At 33.7% G+C, this 15,861-nt stretch overlaps 1 pseudogene; it reads right to left on the bottom strand.

Annotated features, from left to right (window-relative positions):
* Positions 1-4,167: 4,167 nt before the first annotated feature.
* Positions 4,168-12,329, bottom strand: LOC133198087 (tenascin-X-like; annotated as a pseudogene).
* Positions 12,330-15,861: the final 3,532 nt, after the last annotated feature.

The raw sequence follows: 15,861 nt of genomic DNA, 5'->3' as shown, positions 1-15,861 counted from the left end.
TATTCGAAAAAATACAACCGATTAGGAATGTCTTGGGCGTTCTTCCCGACAGTAATGTAACTTATGGCCATCAAAGCAGAAGCAAACAATCATGCATACATATACCAAACTCCTTTTCCATGTTCTTCTACATGAGCTTGTATTATTCCCTCCATCATTTACATTTTTGATGGTTATTTAAATACCTTACCCATATCCAGTTAAAATAATAACACTACAGTGATCTCAAACACCATGCTGCTTCTTCCTATAGTAGCAGTGTTATTTACTGCTGTGTTGCCTTTAAATGCAGGTTTGTTGATTAATTATGAAAAAAAAACCTTTAAAATGGCTAAAATCAATAACATGCAGGTTTGTTTATTGATCAATTAAAAAAACAAACTATAAAATAACTGAAATCAAAAGAAACTCAAAGAGAAGAAATATTGTTTATCGGAATTATCCGGCATACATGTATCATCTATTGGGTCATGATATATTTATAGATTGTATACTATTTATTGTTTAAAGGAAATTATTGTTATAATGTTTTATAACATGATATCTATAAAACAATTAATACACTTAAAATATTTATGAAATGTTTAATACGATGTAAACTATCTTTTTTTCATCATCAAGAATTATATGTTTCTTTTTGTGTTACAGGTTATTACAGGGTAAGTAATATTATAAAGACATTTGTACCTGTAGAATAACTAGAAGCGACTAGATGAGGGGCAGCTATTCATGATTCAATTATTTTTTAACATAATCCAATTTCAATTTTAGGGCTTACTAGGATTTTATTAAGTTATAAAAGAAAATCCTATTAAAATGGGATTTTTTTAAACTAATTCTAAACGAAGAAATATGTCTTAAAAATCATTCTATATTTTTTTAATATCCATTCCTTTTTTTTTTTACTTTAGGGTCCGGTTATCAAACCTATATCTCCAATTCTAACCGGAATCGGCCATCCGTATCCGGTTCCTTATCGCAGACACATACACGCTGTTCCTTATCCTGTTCGCCATCCCTTTTACCCTGTTCACCATGGTGTGTATCCTGTGCATCACGGGCACCTGCCTGTTTTACGGCCATCACGTGTTGTGATACCATACCACGGCATTAGATACTTCGGAAGTGGAAGTGGTTCACTTAAAAAATACCGGAAGAAGCTGTTGAAAAAAGGGCATTATTTACCACTTCTTCACTACAGGAAAAAATGAAGCTGGAGGGGTAGAAGAAGCGGAAGTTACGGAAGCAGCGGAAATCACTCATAACGAGGCTGTTGTTGTCAATTGAATGATTATAATTGAAATAAATTTGTCGATAAACTTTGTCAATCTATTAATTTTTATACAAAGGAGAGGAGCAAAATAAAACTTTCGTGCGCTTTTTTAATGCATATGGATGCTCTCCGTATTTCTTTTTTTTTTTTTAGCAAAATGAAATGTACATCTAAAATATATCTAAATGTGTCAGATCAGACTAAAAGATATTGACCAAAAAACTTCTCTCTATTGAAGTTGCTTCATTTTTCAAAGTTTCATTATTAGGAATTCGCATTCCTCTTTTCCCTCTTGTTCATTCCTTGAAGATTTCAAAAAAATTCCATTTTACTTATACATGTAATATAAATTATATATTTTTTTTTCTTATCGGATCAGAATTACCTGAAATTCATGCAAAATCAATACACTTTTATCACAATCTAAAACTGAACAATTTATCTAGAACAAAACATACCAATATAAAGCAGATACATGTAGTAAAAATAATCCCCATGCCTGTCTCAGAAAGATTTTACTATACCCAGTCCCTATGTTGAAGGAATATTCTATTGGACACATTTCTGAGTGATATATCCCTCATAGTTAAGTACTGAACACAATGAACAACATACGACGTGCTTCAAATGACTATAGTCTGTCTAACTTAGTTTTCCGGACTTTTTCCCACAGGACTGCAGATATTAAGCTGATCTTTGGCATGTGCGTCCAGGAACAAAGCCTCGTTTTTTAAAGTGTGGAAGGGGGCAGTCAGAAAAAAAATTAACAAGATACCTAAAATGATCTTAAAACGAATGTTTGTTTCTGAACTGAAAAGCACATTCTATAACTGGACAGCAGTTTGATTGCAAAGAGTATTTTAACATATAAAAGATCTGAATGAGTTGGAAAAGGGGGAAGTAAAAATTCTGAAGAATTTGTTTCTAATTTATTTATTCATTGTAACAATAATTTGAACGTCGTTTTCGAAACAGAAACATAGAAAATTTTAGATTAATTGAAAAGGGGTTTCGTAACTTATCAGAATGGTTTATTTAGTAATCTGAACTCATCAAAACATTCTAGCCCTAAATGTGAGATTCTTTTAAGTAATATGGATACATTTCATAAAATATTCTAAAGAAAAATAAATGTGTTAAAAAATCTACTAATTTTAGGCTAAAGCAGAAAATAAATCAGTCCTGCTCATTATTATACATTTAACGGTATTTGCTACCCCGCCCCCTTTTCTACTGCAAAATCTCTCCCAAATATCTTCACTGCAAGGAATTTGTAAAAGTAGAAATCTGCGAAAATTCTTTAATTATTTCCCATGTAAATGTACAAAAAGATTAAACAGGAGCGATTTTTCGTTATGAGCATACGAGGGGTTTGTGACGGTACATATTGTCGTCAGCGACAATATGTACATGTACCTCCCCTCACTGCTCATTATGTCGTCGACCGGTACATTTTGTCGCCGGCGACATTTTCCTCCTGCATAATGGACGACAAAATGTACAGTCAAGCACTAGCACATATTGTCGTCGATATATTGCTTTGAAGAATATTTACTTGAGAAAGGAAAGAGAAATTGACAAACACATACCGGTACACACAAGCACGGAGGGAGACAAACAGCATTACTTGCAATACTGTAGGGAGAAAACGTTTTGGTCAGAAAATTGTGTCCAGGATTGATGTACATCACTAATGATATGTCAAGATACCAAAATTTTTGAGATTTCTGATAAGTCAGCCTATTCTTTTTTCTTGGAATATATACTTGATTGAATACATGTATTAGTATTTTTGTTCAGCAGTAATGATTATTTGGATATTATTCTTGACCTTATTATAATATACAATCATGTGTCGATATGATCACCTGAAATGGAAGTTCAAGTGAGCTTTTCTGATCATATTTTGTCTGACCGTCCGTCTGTCTGTAAACTTTTCACAATTTCAGCTTCTTCTCAAGAACTACTGAGTCATTTTCAACCAACTTGCCACAAAACATCCGTAGAGAAAGGGGATTCAAGTTTGTTCAAATGAAGGTCTATGTCCTCTTGTAAGGGAAGTAGTTAAGAATTAGCAAAAAAGTTTTAAAAACTTCTCATGAACCACTGTGTCAGAAAAGTTGAAACTTACATGAAAGCTTCATTATAAAGTGTAGATTCAGTTTTATTCAGATCATGTCCGTCGGGGGAAGGATGTGGCTACAAAAGGTGATCAAAGGTTTCATAGATTATTTAGAAAAAAAAACTATATACTCGGCACTCTAGGCCATTGAGCAATAAGAGATTATTTTCGTCCCAACACCTACTGCGACACGTAACCTAGGTTTATAGGTTTCATCCGAAGGACAGGTCTCCACGTCCCGCAGTGGATTCGAACCCCCGACGTAAGGATCAGTCCCGTATTCCGCTACTCTAGGGCAGACGCTCTAACCACTGCGCCACTCTGGCGATCCTTCTATTGATACCAACAAGAGAATTCACCAAATCCTACTTTTAGTTTTTACTTTAGCGATGGTTTACAAATGATTTAAGCAATGGTACATTGTCATGATCTGAATACCAAGTCGATAGTAAACTTCTTTTGACCTTAATTTTTGAAATTATGCAGGATTTATATAGCATCTTCTGTTTCAGTGCTTTGATGAGTAAGTTACATCTGAAAATACGAACTAGATTTTATTTATTGATTACAAGTTCTTTGTCATCCGACTTATCGTCTAGAGCATTTTTTTTTACCTTGGAGTATACAGTTAAACAACGTTAACACAAACACGAGATTTTTGAGAAGGTAGTTTCATTAAATAAATTCAAAAGATAATGTCAAATTATAAACTTATTTTATTTTTAAATTCCAAAGAAATCAATTTGGAAACAAATTTTGTGCTTTTCAAAGATTATCTTCCATAGCCTTGAATATAGAAACATTTGGAGTAGGGATCTCCAGCATATCCTCTGATACATACGCATGCGCCCTTCTTACATTCCGCATGTCTTCCGCATCGTCCTTCACATGGCACTAAGAAAGAACAATTGTTGAACTCATAAAAAAACATAGAATAACGAAAAGGCTTCACTAATCTGTTTATTTTTGCTCCTCGAAAACATTTGTCTTTCTTTTGATTTAATCTTCTGCGAATAAAAATGTTTCAGATAATTAAGAGGACATCTAATAAAATACATAGTTCACATTTTGCAGCCAGTATACTGTCATATCTCTCCCTTACAATAACCTACATCTACAAGAATTAGGTTGTATACAATTTTTGTATTTTTCAGTCATTATTTCCAAATGTAGCAACTTCTATTACTCATACTAAATAAACCTTTTAATCAAGTGAATAAATTGGATTCAACTGTGTTTTCATTAACAAAAAATAACTTACAAGCTACGCATGACTTGTAAGGGTTTCCATTGAATCCGCGATGACACTGACATCGCAGTGTATTCTCATTACAGTAAGCATTTGATCCACAGCGTCTCTTACATCCATTTCCTGTAAGATTGTTAAAGGAATTCAACAATTCAACAATTCTTTATGGATATAGCAAATTCTATGCCTATATCAAAATAAAGATTTTTTTTAAACATTACTACAATATTGAATGTTGGACTAGATAAAACAAATTTCTTCATATATAAGGACATTTTTTATTATCTTATAGCTGTGTTCCCTCATGCATTCATATTTGACTTCAATCCCCTAAAAATAAAAACAAAACAATACTAAATGTCTGCTGCTATACCTATGTTTTCTATTTGATCGAAACTTATATTCTGTATTTTTTTTTCTATTTTAGCAACTGATCATTCATTTACTAGAATGCTGAAAAGCACACAAAGAGTAATATTTTGAAATATGCGCACTTTATTTGATTACAAATCCTCCCTCTGTATTATTTGATTTTTATCGAGATATACACTAGACAAAATTGCTAACGCACCATCTAAATAAATAAATATCTTTCTTTTCAAAACTTGGTTATGATGTTTTTGATATATATATATATATAATTATGTTACTTTAATTAAAAAAAAATGAGGCATTTAAATGTCTTAACTGATAAATAACAACAATGTTTACTGAAGCGTAACCATTTCAAAGAAAAAAAATAAAATCGTGTCCATACTCTTTTGGTGGGATAAATTTTTATTTTTTCTATGTGGTAGTGTTTTTATGTTTGTACTAATTAAAAACTCTGGATAAAAGCTACACAGTATGCGGCGTTTGACCCTAGAAGAACGTGCCAAGACAGTCAGTATGGTGTCTGCAGGGGGTTCTTTTGGAAAAAATTGTAAAAAATTAAAACAATTAAATGATTATTCATTCTTCTAATGAAAAATTGTTGCACATGAATCAACAATCATATAAATGTTTACTATAGATAGCGACGGCATTAAATAAGCATCGCACAATAATTTTAAGATTGTTCCACAAAATTGGGGCAACCGGAAGTTGGGTAGATTTGAAAGGGACACCAAGGCACTGGGTGACTATTAAGGTCCTTTAAAGGTCTTATCATGACACTAAGACATTTCTCAATCCAACAGTTTTGAAAAAGATGGCATATAATATATACTAGTACCGATCAGGCAAATGATCAATTCAAGTATAAGAATTTTGTCTAGTGTATGGATATATGATTGTGCATGAATATACAAACTTGGTTTACAGCCTGTTACAGGATTGGGCCCCGTCCCTTTGACACACACGCATGCGTGTCGACCTCGGTCACAGTAAGCATTAGCTCCACAACCACCTCGGCATCCGACAACTAAAGCCACAATCAAAAAAATAAACTAAACTAAATATAAACTAAACTAAAGCCATAATAAAAAAATATCTTCTTTATGAATTTAGGGCATTTTTGCCTTTGAAGAAACTGTATAAAAACATGTACAAACATTCTCTTATTTTGAATTGAAAATGTCACTTCAAACTAAATTTAGTTGTCTTAAGGAGTTCCATGTTTGATTTAAAAAAACTTTAACAACGTAAATGTATCAAAGTTAAATGAAAATCAAGGTGCATCTTTTTCTTTTATGAAGCATATCTGGTACGAAAAAATGATACAAACGTGATACGCATTGGTAGTGGGGGTTCCCTATGTATCCTTGTCTACATTTACAGATTCCGCGACGTTCGTCACAAATGGCATTAGCACCACAACCTCGTCGGCACCTGTAACCTTTATGAAAAGCAAATAATGAGGACTTCATTCATGGCAAATAAGGCTAAGATAGAAGCCAAAGCGAACATAAGTTTAAGTTGCCAATGAATATGCAGACCAGCAAATTAGCAACTCGAAAACTATTAAAACATAATGTACCTGGAAAGCAAGCCACTAGTGGGTTTCCATAATACCCTGGGTTACACGCACACTTCCCTGTGTTGGTAAGACAGCGAGCGCGGATCCCACATCTATTTCCACAAGGACCGCCGCCTGAAATGTCAATTTACTAAAAACCACAACATTTTATTCTTGAATGACTTGAACGTGTGAGGGTAATTAAACACTAATGGATTCAAATGAAAACCCTGAATTAAAAAAAAAACCAAGTTAATTAGATAGCAATCACGTGACTGTGTGACGTCAAAAGCGACAATGGCTGATCAGCTTTTCACATTAATCTCACTAGAATATACCTGATTTAACTTGGATTTTCTGCATTATGGACGACCAAATCACTGATTTTGTCGACATGAGGTTGGATATCCAACAGCATAAGTTTAAACTTAAGGAACTTATGTCAGCAAGAGAAAATCAGCAAATTCGATAGATATGCTAAATAAGCAGAGACGATAGAGAGGAAGACGCGATGAAGACGAAGAAACTCGTCTTCACAGTACAATTCTTATTACACCTACGTATATTTGATACTATCACTTAGAGCAAGGGATGGCAACCGTTTACCGGATCTTATTAGTCAGAAAAGTTTCAAAACCGGTCACATAACCCTGAATATTAACCAAAGTTTAAGTATCCCAGTACGCAGCTATGTTAAGACTTCCCGAAGCTTTAAAATGCGCTCAGAACATAATATGTCATTGCGAGGTCGGTTTTGGTTTTAATTTATAAGTATTGAACTTTAGTACTTCCAATTTATATGAAGGGTTTCCTCGGCTATATACTAGCATATTTGTTATGATATCACATGACTTTGTTGATCACGTGACGGTCATTTATAATTTTTTGAAGTGTTTCATATAAATCGCTTCGGCGCAGCTGATTAACACAATAATTATTAACATTTTGTTATATAAATAAACTCATCGTATCCTTGTGTATCCGAAATGTGCTTGGGAAAAGTCATAGTATTACTTGGGTACAAAATATTTCCTGAGAAATTCAACTTACCTACAAATTTGAGGGTATTTTCCACACAATATCGTAATCTGTATTAAAACAAAGTCAACACACATTTTTCCCAAGCAAGATTCAGTTAGAGAACAACCTCTTCTTACAGATTTCCACAAAAATTCTCAGATTAATCCTCATTAATCACCTGCGCCAGACTCTTTTATACACACAAAATAAATTCTACCTCCAACCACGGGTATAAAACAGAGTACATTTCAAAAGTATATTTTTTCATAAGCATTTTGAACATGATGAATTTCAATCAAGGGTAGGTAAGCGGTGTATTTTTAAAATATTCGGACATATAAGACTTAAAAAACCTTTAACGACCCGTGAATTTTGCAATAGCTATCTAGCATTTTACATGCAGTTTGAAATAAAGTGTAAAGTTCATGACACTCTCCCCGTCATAACACCTCAAATTTGCAGTGACCTGACGTCATTTTCCATTATGACGTCATATTTTGGTAGTTCAGAGATGTGAAGGCACAGAGTGCACTGTCATATTCTACGGGAAACCTTAACCTACCTGCGTATTTAAAAAATCTTCCTGATTACTGTTCCAGCTCAGTATCAATAATACACTATTTAAGCCTGTGTATAAACAAATTCGTCACAAGAACATAGATTTATTGTTAAGTCATTATCAGTGATAAACGATCAACGTAATTTCATAGTGACGTCATAAGTGTTCGACGCACCTAACACATTCAATTTCTTCCGATGAGGTTTACAAAAAATAAATAATTTCATGGGTTTAAAAGTATAGTTTTCAAATACATGTATTTGTTATTAATCAGTCACAAATGTAAAAATAAGTAATAAGGTGTCATTTTTAAACATTTATCGGGATGAAAATACGGATGGGTACGTTATCAAATATACCATAAAGCCCTTCGAGCTTTAAGGGATTTGATCACATGACCAACCCGTCTTAACATCCCGATAAAAGTTTTAAAAGGATGCCTTATTTTTTAATTGCATACCCGGATGACAGACAGTGAGGGGATTTCCTTTGTATGTAGGACGACATACACAAGTGTGTCCCCCTAAGCAGACTGCGTTCCTCCCACAAGTGCCTCCACAACCAGTGGGGAGAATTGGCGGGAGATAAATAGGGGGCAGTAGATGCCGAAAACTGACTCTTCTGTGACTAGTCTGACTTCCGGGGAAAGGACGGACAGCCCTGTTATAGTAAACCCTGTATAAGAAAAAAAATAAGTAACTAAATAAAGTGTCAGGGTTTTTATTACCTTAAAATGGAAGAAACTCATCGTGGTAATCGTAATTTTTTTTAATTATATTTACACAAATTCCATGACAAATATATAAAACAAATTAAAGAAAAAACTTGCTGTGAACTGAGTTATAAGATTTTTTAATGTATAAATGTATGAAAAAAAACGCGTTAATTATTTTTGAAATCCAATTATACATTTATGCACCCATGCATAAATTATCAACAAGACAACTAAAAAGATAGACATGTTGTAGAAAGCACTTGGTTTGAGCACAGGAGTTCGCATACCTATCAATTTAACCGAAATTTTCAGTAAATAAAGAAAATACGTAATACCTATAATAATAACACAAGGAGTGCAACGCATTCCAGGTCACTGGGGAACTCCTCTCTTAATATGGAGGCTGCCGCGCAATCAATTTTCAATTGAAAATTATAAAACACAAACCATTCTTTTCGGAAGGAACCATTCTTTATGTCTGTTAATGCATATGATTTGAAATGCCTGTTTAACAACAGTAGCAGTGACATTTCTCATCGACTTTGCTCAAACGTTGGTTGTCCGCGACGCCATTACGTGACGTTATAATGGGTGCGTTGATCTACTCAAAAAGAAAAAAAAAATGCCAGAGATGAATAATAATATGGAAATTTCTATAATTTAAGGTCATGTACGATATGAATCTTCTACAAACCAATTCAACAGTTCTCCGTTTTTACATACAGGTGTAAATAATGTGAAGAATACAACGTACAAAATGATACATATAAGAAATCAAAATGAATTACATGTACTCCCAGTAGACAAATGATTTGAACGTAACAGGGAAATGTTCTGAGCACTGTCTTTCTCCTAAAAGATAATTATCATTTCCTTTTGACATTTGAAACATCATTTCAAAAAATGCTTTGGGCACTTTTTGGTATTCTTGCATGAAGTGTGCGAGGGTCTGTACATGTATGTGTAAAATGAATTATTTAATAATGTAACACTGCATGCATGTGAACAAAATTGTGAGTGATAAAATCATATATTCAATAAATAAAAGTAAAATGGAAGCGCACGTCCAGCGATTGAACAACTCTTGAATATCGACCCCCCCCCTCCCCCGACAACTTGTACGTAAATACATTCCACATATATAGATACTTATGAAATGACCTCTTTTTTCTTGTTAAAACAACAGACAAATAATGATCAGAAAAGCTTACTTGAGCCTTCTGCTCAGGTGAGCATGAGCACAAATTATAAGTGTTACGTTTTTTTTTTAAAAATAAGTATGTAATAGGTTTTTTATTTACTGAAAATTTCGTTTCAATTGATGGGTACGCCATCTTCCGCGATAGTACTGATTAAATTCTCAAAGTATACGATTGTTGAATAATTTTTTCGTTCTTCCTTTATTTACTTTTCCTCGCCAAAATTGAAGAAACATTAACTTGGATTGGAACCCCCCCCCCCCCCTCTACTTCCTGCTTTCAAGTTTTTTTTAACACCTTAAACGTAATCTAGTATTAATATATGCTTAATTTTTAACATACTACACTGAATAAATTCAATAAGGGTTGGAAAACATATATCTGTTCAATGTCTAAAAGGTCAAGACAACAAGGAGTACTTCAGTATACTTAAGTTAATAATCAATTATAAAGATTCACGGGCAATTATTTTTTTTAGTATTTTAGAAAAAGAATGAAGATGACTTCAGCCCCCCAAATTATTCACATATTTTTCTATCTATACATAAAAATTTAGATTTATTAACCGTAAGTTGTGTATTGAACCCCCCCCCCTCGCCTAATGCCCCACAAATCTTTTAAATACCACTGCTAACTTATTATGTAAAATGTTTCATATATTTTATATATATTTCACAATAGACAAACAAGTACTCGTATTACAAGTTAAAAGCTTACTATGGTATCATATTGTATATGATTGTTCATTTCAGGCATTATATGTTCCTTTTGGGTAAACCGACGCGCCCGTATTACGTCACGTAATGGCGTCGCGGACAACCAACGTTTGAGCGAAGTCGTTGAGAAATGTCACTGCTACTGTTGTTAAACAGGCATTTCAAATCGTATGCATTAACAGACATAAAGAATGGTTCCTTCCGAAAAGAATGGTTTGTGTTTTATAATTTTCGACTGAAAATTCATTGCGCGGCAGCCTCGATATTAAAGGAGGGGTTCCCCGGTGACCTGGAATGCGTTGCACTCCTTGTGTTATTATTATAGGTATTACGTATTTTCTTTATTTACTGAAAATTTCGGTTAAATTGATAGGTACGCGAACTCCTGTGGTTTGAGTGATATGTTTGAAGAATTAGAACTGACTTCAGGACTATTAATTGTGAGCAGAATTGTGTCCATATTTCGATATATATTAATTAATGATTATTTTCAAGTGCAGCTCTTTCAAATTATTTAAATACAAACACATTAATGAAAATTTGTCATTTCCCATTTTTTGTCTTGAGACATAGTTGTGAACTGTTTTGGAGTGAGCTAAGAAGATTACATCAAGTTCCTTACCTATGTCCATATCGCCTTGAAAACACGACCTTCCTGGACGAGGAGACACGCTGAGGTTTGTAAGATGACACAGGCTGGGGTTTGTAAGATACACGCCGGGGTCTAGACACCCTGATTGGCCCGATAGTAACCCGCTTGTAAATCTTCCTTCTTGTCCTATACCCCTGGAAATAACATGGGGACGGTGCACGTGATTACTATAGCTGCGCACGCGCACACGAAACCCAGGATTCACTCTTCTTGTTCTTCGATATTGGCTTATCTTTTATCATACATTTGAAAAATTAAGAAACAATCAAAATATTTGGGATATGAAATTTTAATTTCCTACAAATAATGAAATAATAATGTAAAAAGGTACTTACGTATGAACCTGTTAGTAAATCGAAAAATATTCTATCAGTACGATGATAACTAAGCTGTCACATTTTTCTCTTAAATTACATTTCAAAGAAATTGTTTTCAGGCCAACTTAAAATATTCACCATTTGCATTTTCTGCGAAGAAAAAAGTACAACAAAGGACTACCAAAACAAAGGATGCAAAAAGTCTGAAACTTGTCCTTGATAGAATAGCCATCTTCAACGGAAAAGGTGTGTGCTCTTTTTGAAAGGTCACGGGAAACTTTCACTTTCACTATTTTATTTCTTCGAATACGTGCTATTTGGTGAGAATCATTCACTGTGCATAATGAACGATCCACGTGTTACAATACAAAATAGTACGGGAGAAGGGTTTTCTTGAATTAATACATGCTTTTGATACACCTGTAGGTAATTGACCGAAAGAAACATCGCTCTTAAGCATTATTACTGGAAGAATGAGAAGAATCTTGTTAACGTTTCCGAGAGCTTGACTCACATCAAGAACTAGAATCCAAAAAAACCCACTTATTTCTTCTCCCTCCTCAATACCCATATCATAAAATTAAGAAATTCAGACACATGAATTCTATTTGTTCATAAGAAATTCATTGATCTTTCAAATCAAATATAAGTATCTTAGGTTTCCTTAGAAAAAGTCGTGTGTATTTTCGTTTTGAATAAAAATAATGGTTGTTTTTTTTTTCTTCAAAAGTACTATAAATATTTCATTGATAGCTCTTGCACAAGGATGAAGTTTTATTTTAGGTCGTGTTGTTACTATCAAAAGTATAGAATCTTTTGTAGCATAGATGTATACTAATGAAAATGGTGAAAATAACAAACAGTGAACAATCTTACTAATGCAATCTTGAAAAAGGTAAAAATACAGACTGTCACACCTGAAAATTCCAGAGGTGGGATCACATACATGTACCTAGCTAGGCTATCTTTTTTATTTATTCTCACCAGTATTAAAGCATCTTTTCATTTACACAACCCAGTATTATTGTCTTCTCATGGCTTTGCTTTTATTAAATTAAACGTTTTGATTAAATAACTCTCGAAACGAAAAATGACCATACGAAAAGGAAAATAAAAGCAAAATAAGAAAATATAACACATCAATCTCACAATTCTCTTAGCTCGCTTTCCAAATAAAATTATAAAAGAAATTGTAAGATTTATTGATTGATTGTTTGTAGTTCTACGTCCCATTCGCGAATCTTTAACTCATATAGATACGTAACAATACACCCGTGAAGGTCTTAAAATTTAGACACTCAGGGCCACTGACCAGTGAGATTTCTTTATCGTACCAACGCCTGCTTTGCCAGATGCCTCAGGTTTCAATGCTGAACTGAATGACCCACAACTTTAAGCTTTAAGTGCCTAGCTCTTTGCGAAGGAACAGTTGCTTCTTTTTTTAAAAAATCGATTTATCCCACTGTGGGGCGTGAAGACCGGTCCTTCGGATGAGACCGTATAAACCCAGGTACCCTGTCGCAGTAGGTGCTGGCACGAAAAAGATCCCTCACTGCTCAATGGCCCTGAGTGCCGAGTATAGGTCAAAATGTGTAACTATCCACCGGCAAGTGGTGGCGTCTCCATATGAGTGAAAAATTCTCAACAGGGACGTTAAACAATAAACAAAAAATAAATCGAGGGTCGGGGTCGAGGTATGAACCACAACCTTCTAATTACGTAGCCAGCGATCTACCGACTGGGCTACCGTGATGTTTAGAAATTTTAAGAAATTAGAGCATATACAATACAAACTGGAAACAGGGCAAAATCATTTACCCCTGTGCATAATAGCTTATACATGTAGGAGGAGTACGCTTCCCCTGATGACCGGTCACACCTGCCGTGCCCTCTCTGTATTGATCAGATAAACAAATTAATTCGTACTCACAAAATTTGTAGAAAAACAATGGACTAATATTTTGTTCGAAACACCTCAGTCAAAATATTATCCAATGATAGGTTGCTTTTGCAAAAATGTCATTATAACAAACATATAATACAGGGGCGTTTTCCTCAAAAAACTGTTCTTCTGCTTAAGAGTAAACTTGTTTTCAACTATCAGGGCATTGAAACGAGAAAAACATGCGTGATTTCATTACAAAGGGAAAGGTTTCGTTAATTTGTTGTAATCATTACATTTTTAAAATTCATGTATTATATCCTTTCCTCGAAAATATAACATTAAAAAGAAAAGTACATTCATATTTCAATTACTTACTTATGTCAAGAATAAAATAAAACTATTTTTGAATACTTCAATCTATATGATTTATTTGAATAGTTGGATTAATATAATTCATACACTTGATATATCTTTCATAAATGCCCCCACGGTTGGTGTTTAAATTTCTCATCCACTGCAAAAGAAAAGATTAAATTAGTGACGAAACAATTCTGTGCTGTCTAAACTAATGAATGTTAGAAAAACATGTTTCATTTTCGAAAAACAATTCTTGTGAATTATTGATATATTCAGAGGAAAATTATAAATTAGACTTATCGGTGATTTGCTAATTACCTTTTTTTAAAAAATAAAATAAAATTTACAAAATGTTGACTTTAATTAAACGAGATTGTTTATATCCATGTGTCATTAACGTATTTATCTCCTGATACCTTTAATTTGTCATAGGCATTTTTTTTTCTAATTCTACCGACTTGTTTACCATTACTCTGAGCTCTCTGTTTCTACTATTATGCTTTTTCAATTACTTTCTAAGTCTACCATTGGGTGCACTATATGCTCTCTGTGTATTTCTATTCCCTATAAGGCTCTGTGCTCATCGATCATGATAATTTCTGTGTGATCTTGATCTGTATCTACGTTTCTTTAAACTTTTTCCAAATCTACGATGTATATGATGTCTGTTTAAACGATTTCTAAATCGTTTCTGAAAACCTCGATGAATTGGATTGTGTATCCTTGTTTTCTTTGTACATCTTAACCTTCTAGATTTAAATTTTACCGTTCAAATTTTCCATTACATTCTCATGTTAACCTGGAAAAAGGTTCCTATCCTGTCATTTTATCACTGTCAATGAATGTATAGTATGACTATATGGCGGTTCGCAAATTTGAGTTACAAACCTGTTATAATTACGTGTAGTTCCGTATTGATTATAATAAGATGTTGTTCCATATTGATTATTATATGACGACGTGGTGCCATAACGATTTGCTGATCGACGCTTCATCAATAAAAGGAACCCACTACGTTTTGCACGATTAAGCTTTCCATCAATGTCTTTGACCTGAAAATAACCAGTATAAACCAATACATAGAAAAAATAGAAATCATATCGACATCCTTTTTTATTTTAATTTACTTTAATTTTTTCAAACTTTAAGTTTTGCCTAGAGACACCATATTTCCTGATTATTTGTTTGTATAACGCCCCTCTCGAGAATTTTCCACTTTGGAGACGCCAGCACATGCCCCTGGAGGGCTGCAAATTTAGACCTATACTCGGCACAGAGGGCCATTGAACAGTAAGGGATCTTTTTCGGGACCCCGGTTTAAACCGTCTCATCTGTCAGACCTGTCTCCACGTACGTCCCGCAGTATTATAAAAACAAAAATATACCAAAAAGCCGTGAAATACATGTAGTTTCTCTTAACACACTTATATGTGTTGGAGTGCTTACACTTCGCTTTTTGTCCGCTAATTCATGTACACGCTAATATATGATAGAAATCAAATGCGCATGATTGCGTTAATCAGTTGAAGAAGAGGTTTGCGCTTCATTTTGAGTGCACTAATACACATGTGTTTACATTATCTTGCACATGATATTAGTAACTAAAGAATAAAGAGGTCAACTTACCGTCTGTCTGTAAAGGGCGTTTCCTGCAGAACAGACAAAAATACTATATTAACAATGATAAAAATATAATAGTCATCTAATCGAGCTACGTCACTTGTGCTGAAGTTCTACTTAATTATCCAAAAAGGATATTGCTTTAGGTAGGTTTCTCTTGTCAAGAATGTTGAGTATAGGCACCTTAACATAGGCACAATGAAGTATAAAATGATTAAAAACAAACACTATTTCTGTGTGT

The sequence above is a fragment of the Saccostrea echinata genome, unplaced genomic scaffold (assembly GCF_033153115.1).
Source record: "Saccostrea echinata isolate AGI-Se365-2 ecotype Australia unplaced genomic scaffold, CSIRO_AGI_Sech_v1 ptg000033l, whole genome shotgun sequence".
In the NCBI taxonomy this organism is placed as follows: domain Eukaryota; kingdom Metazoa; phylum Mollusca; class Bivalvia; order Ostreida; family Ostreidae; genus Saccostrea; species Saccostrea echinata.
This window is presented reverse-complemented; position numbering and strand designations above follow the sequence as displayed.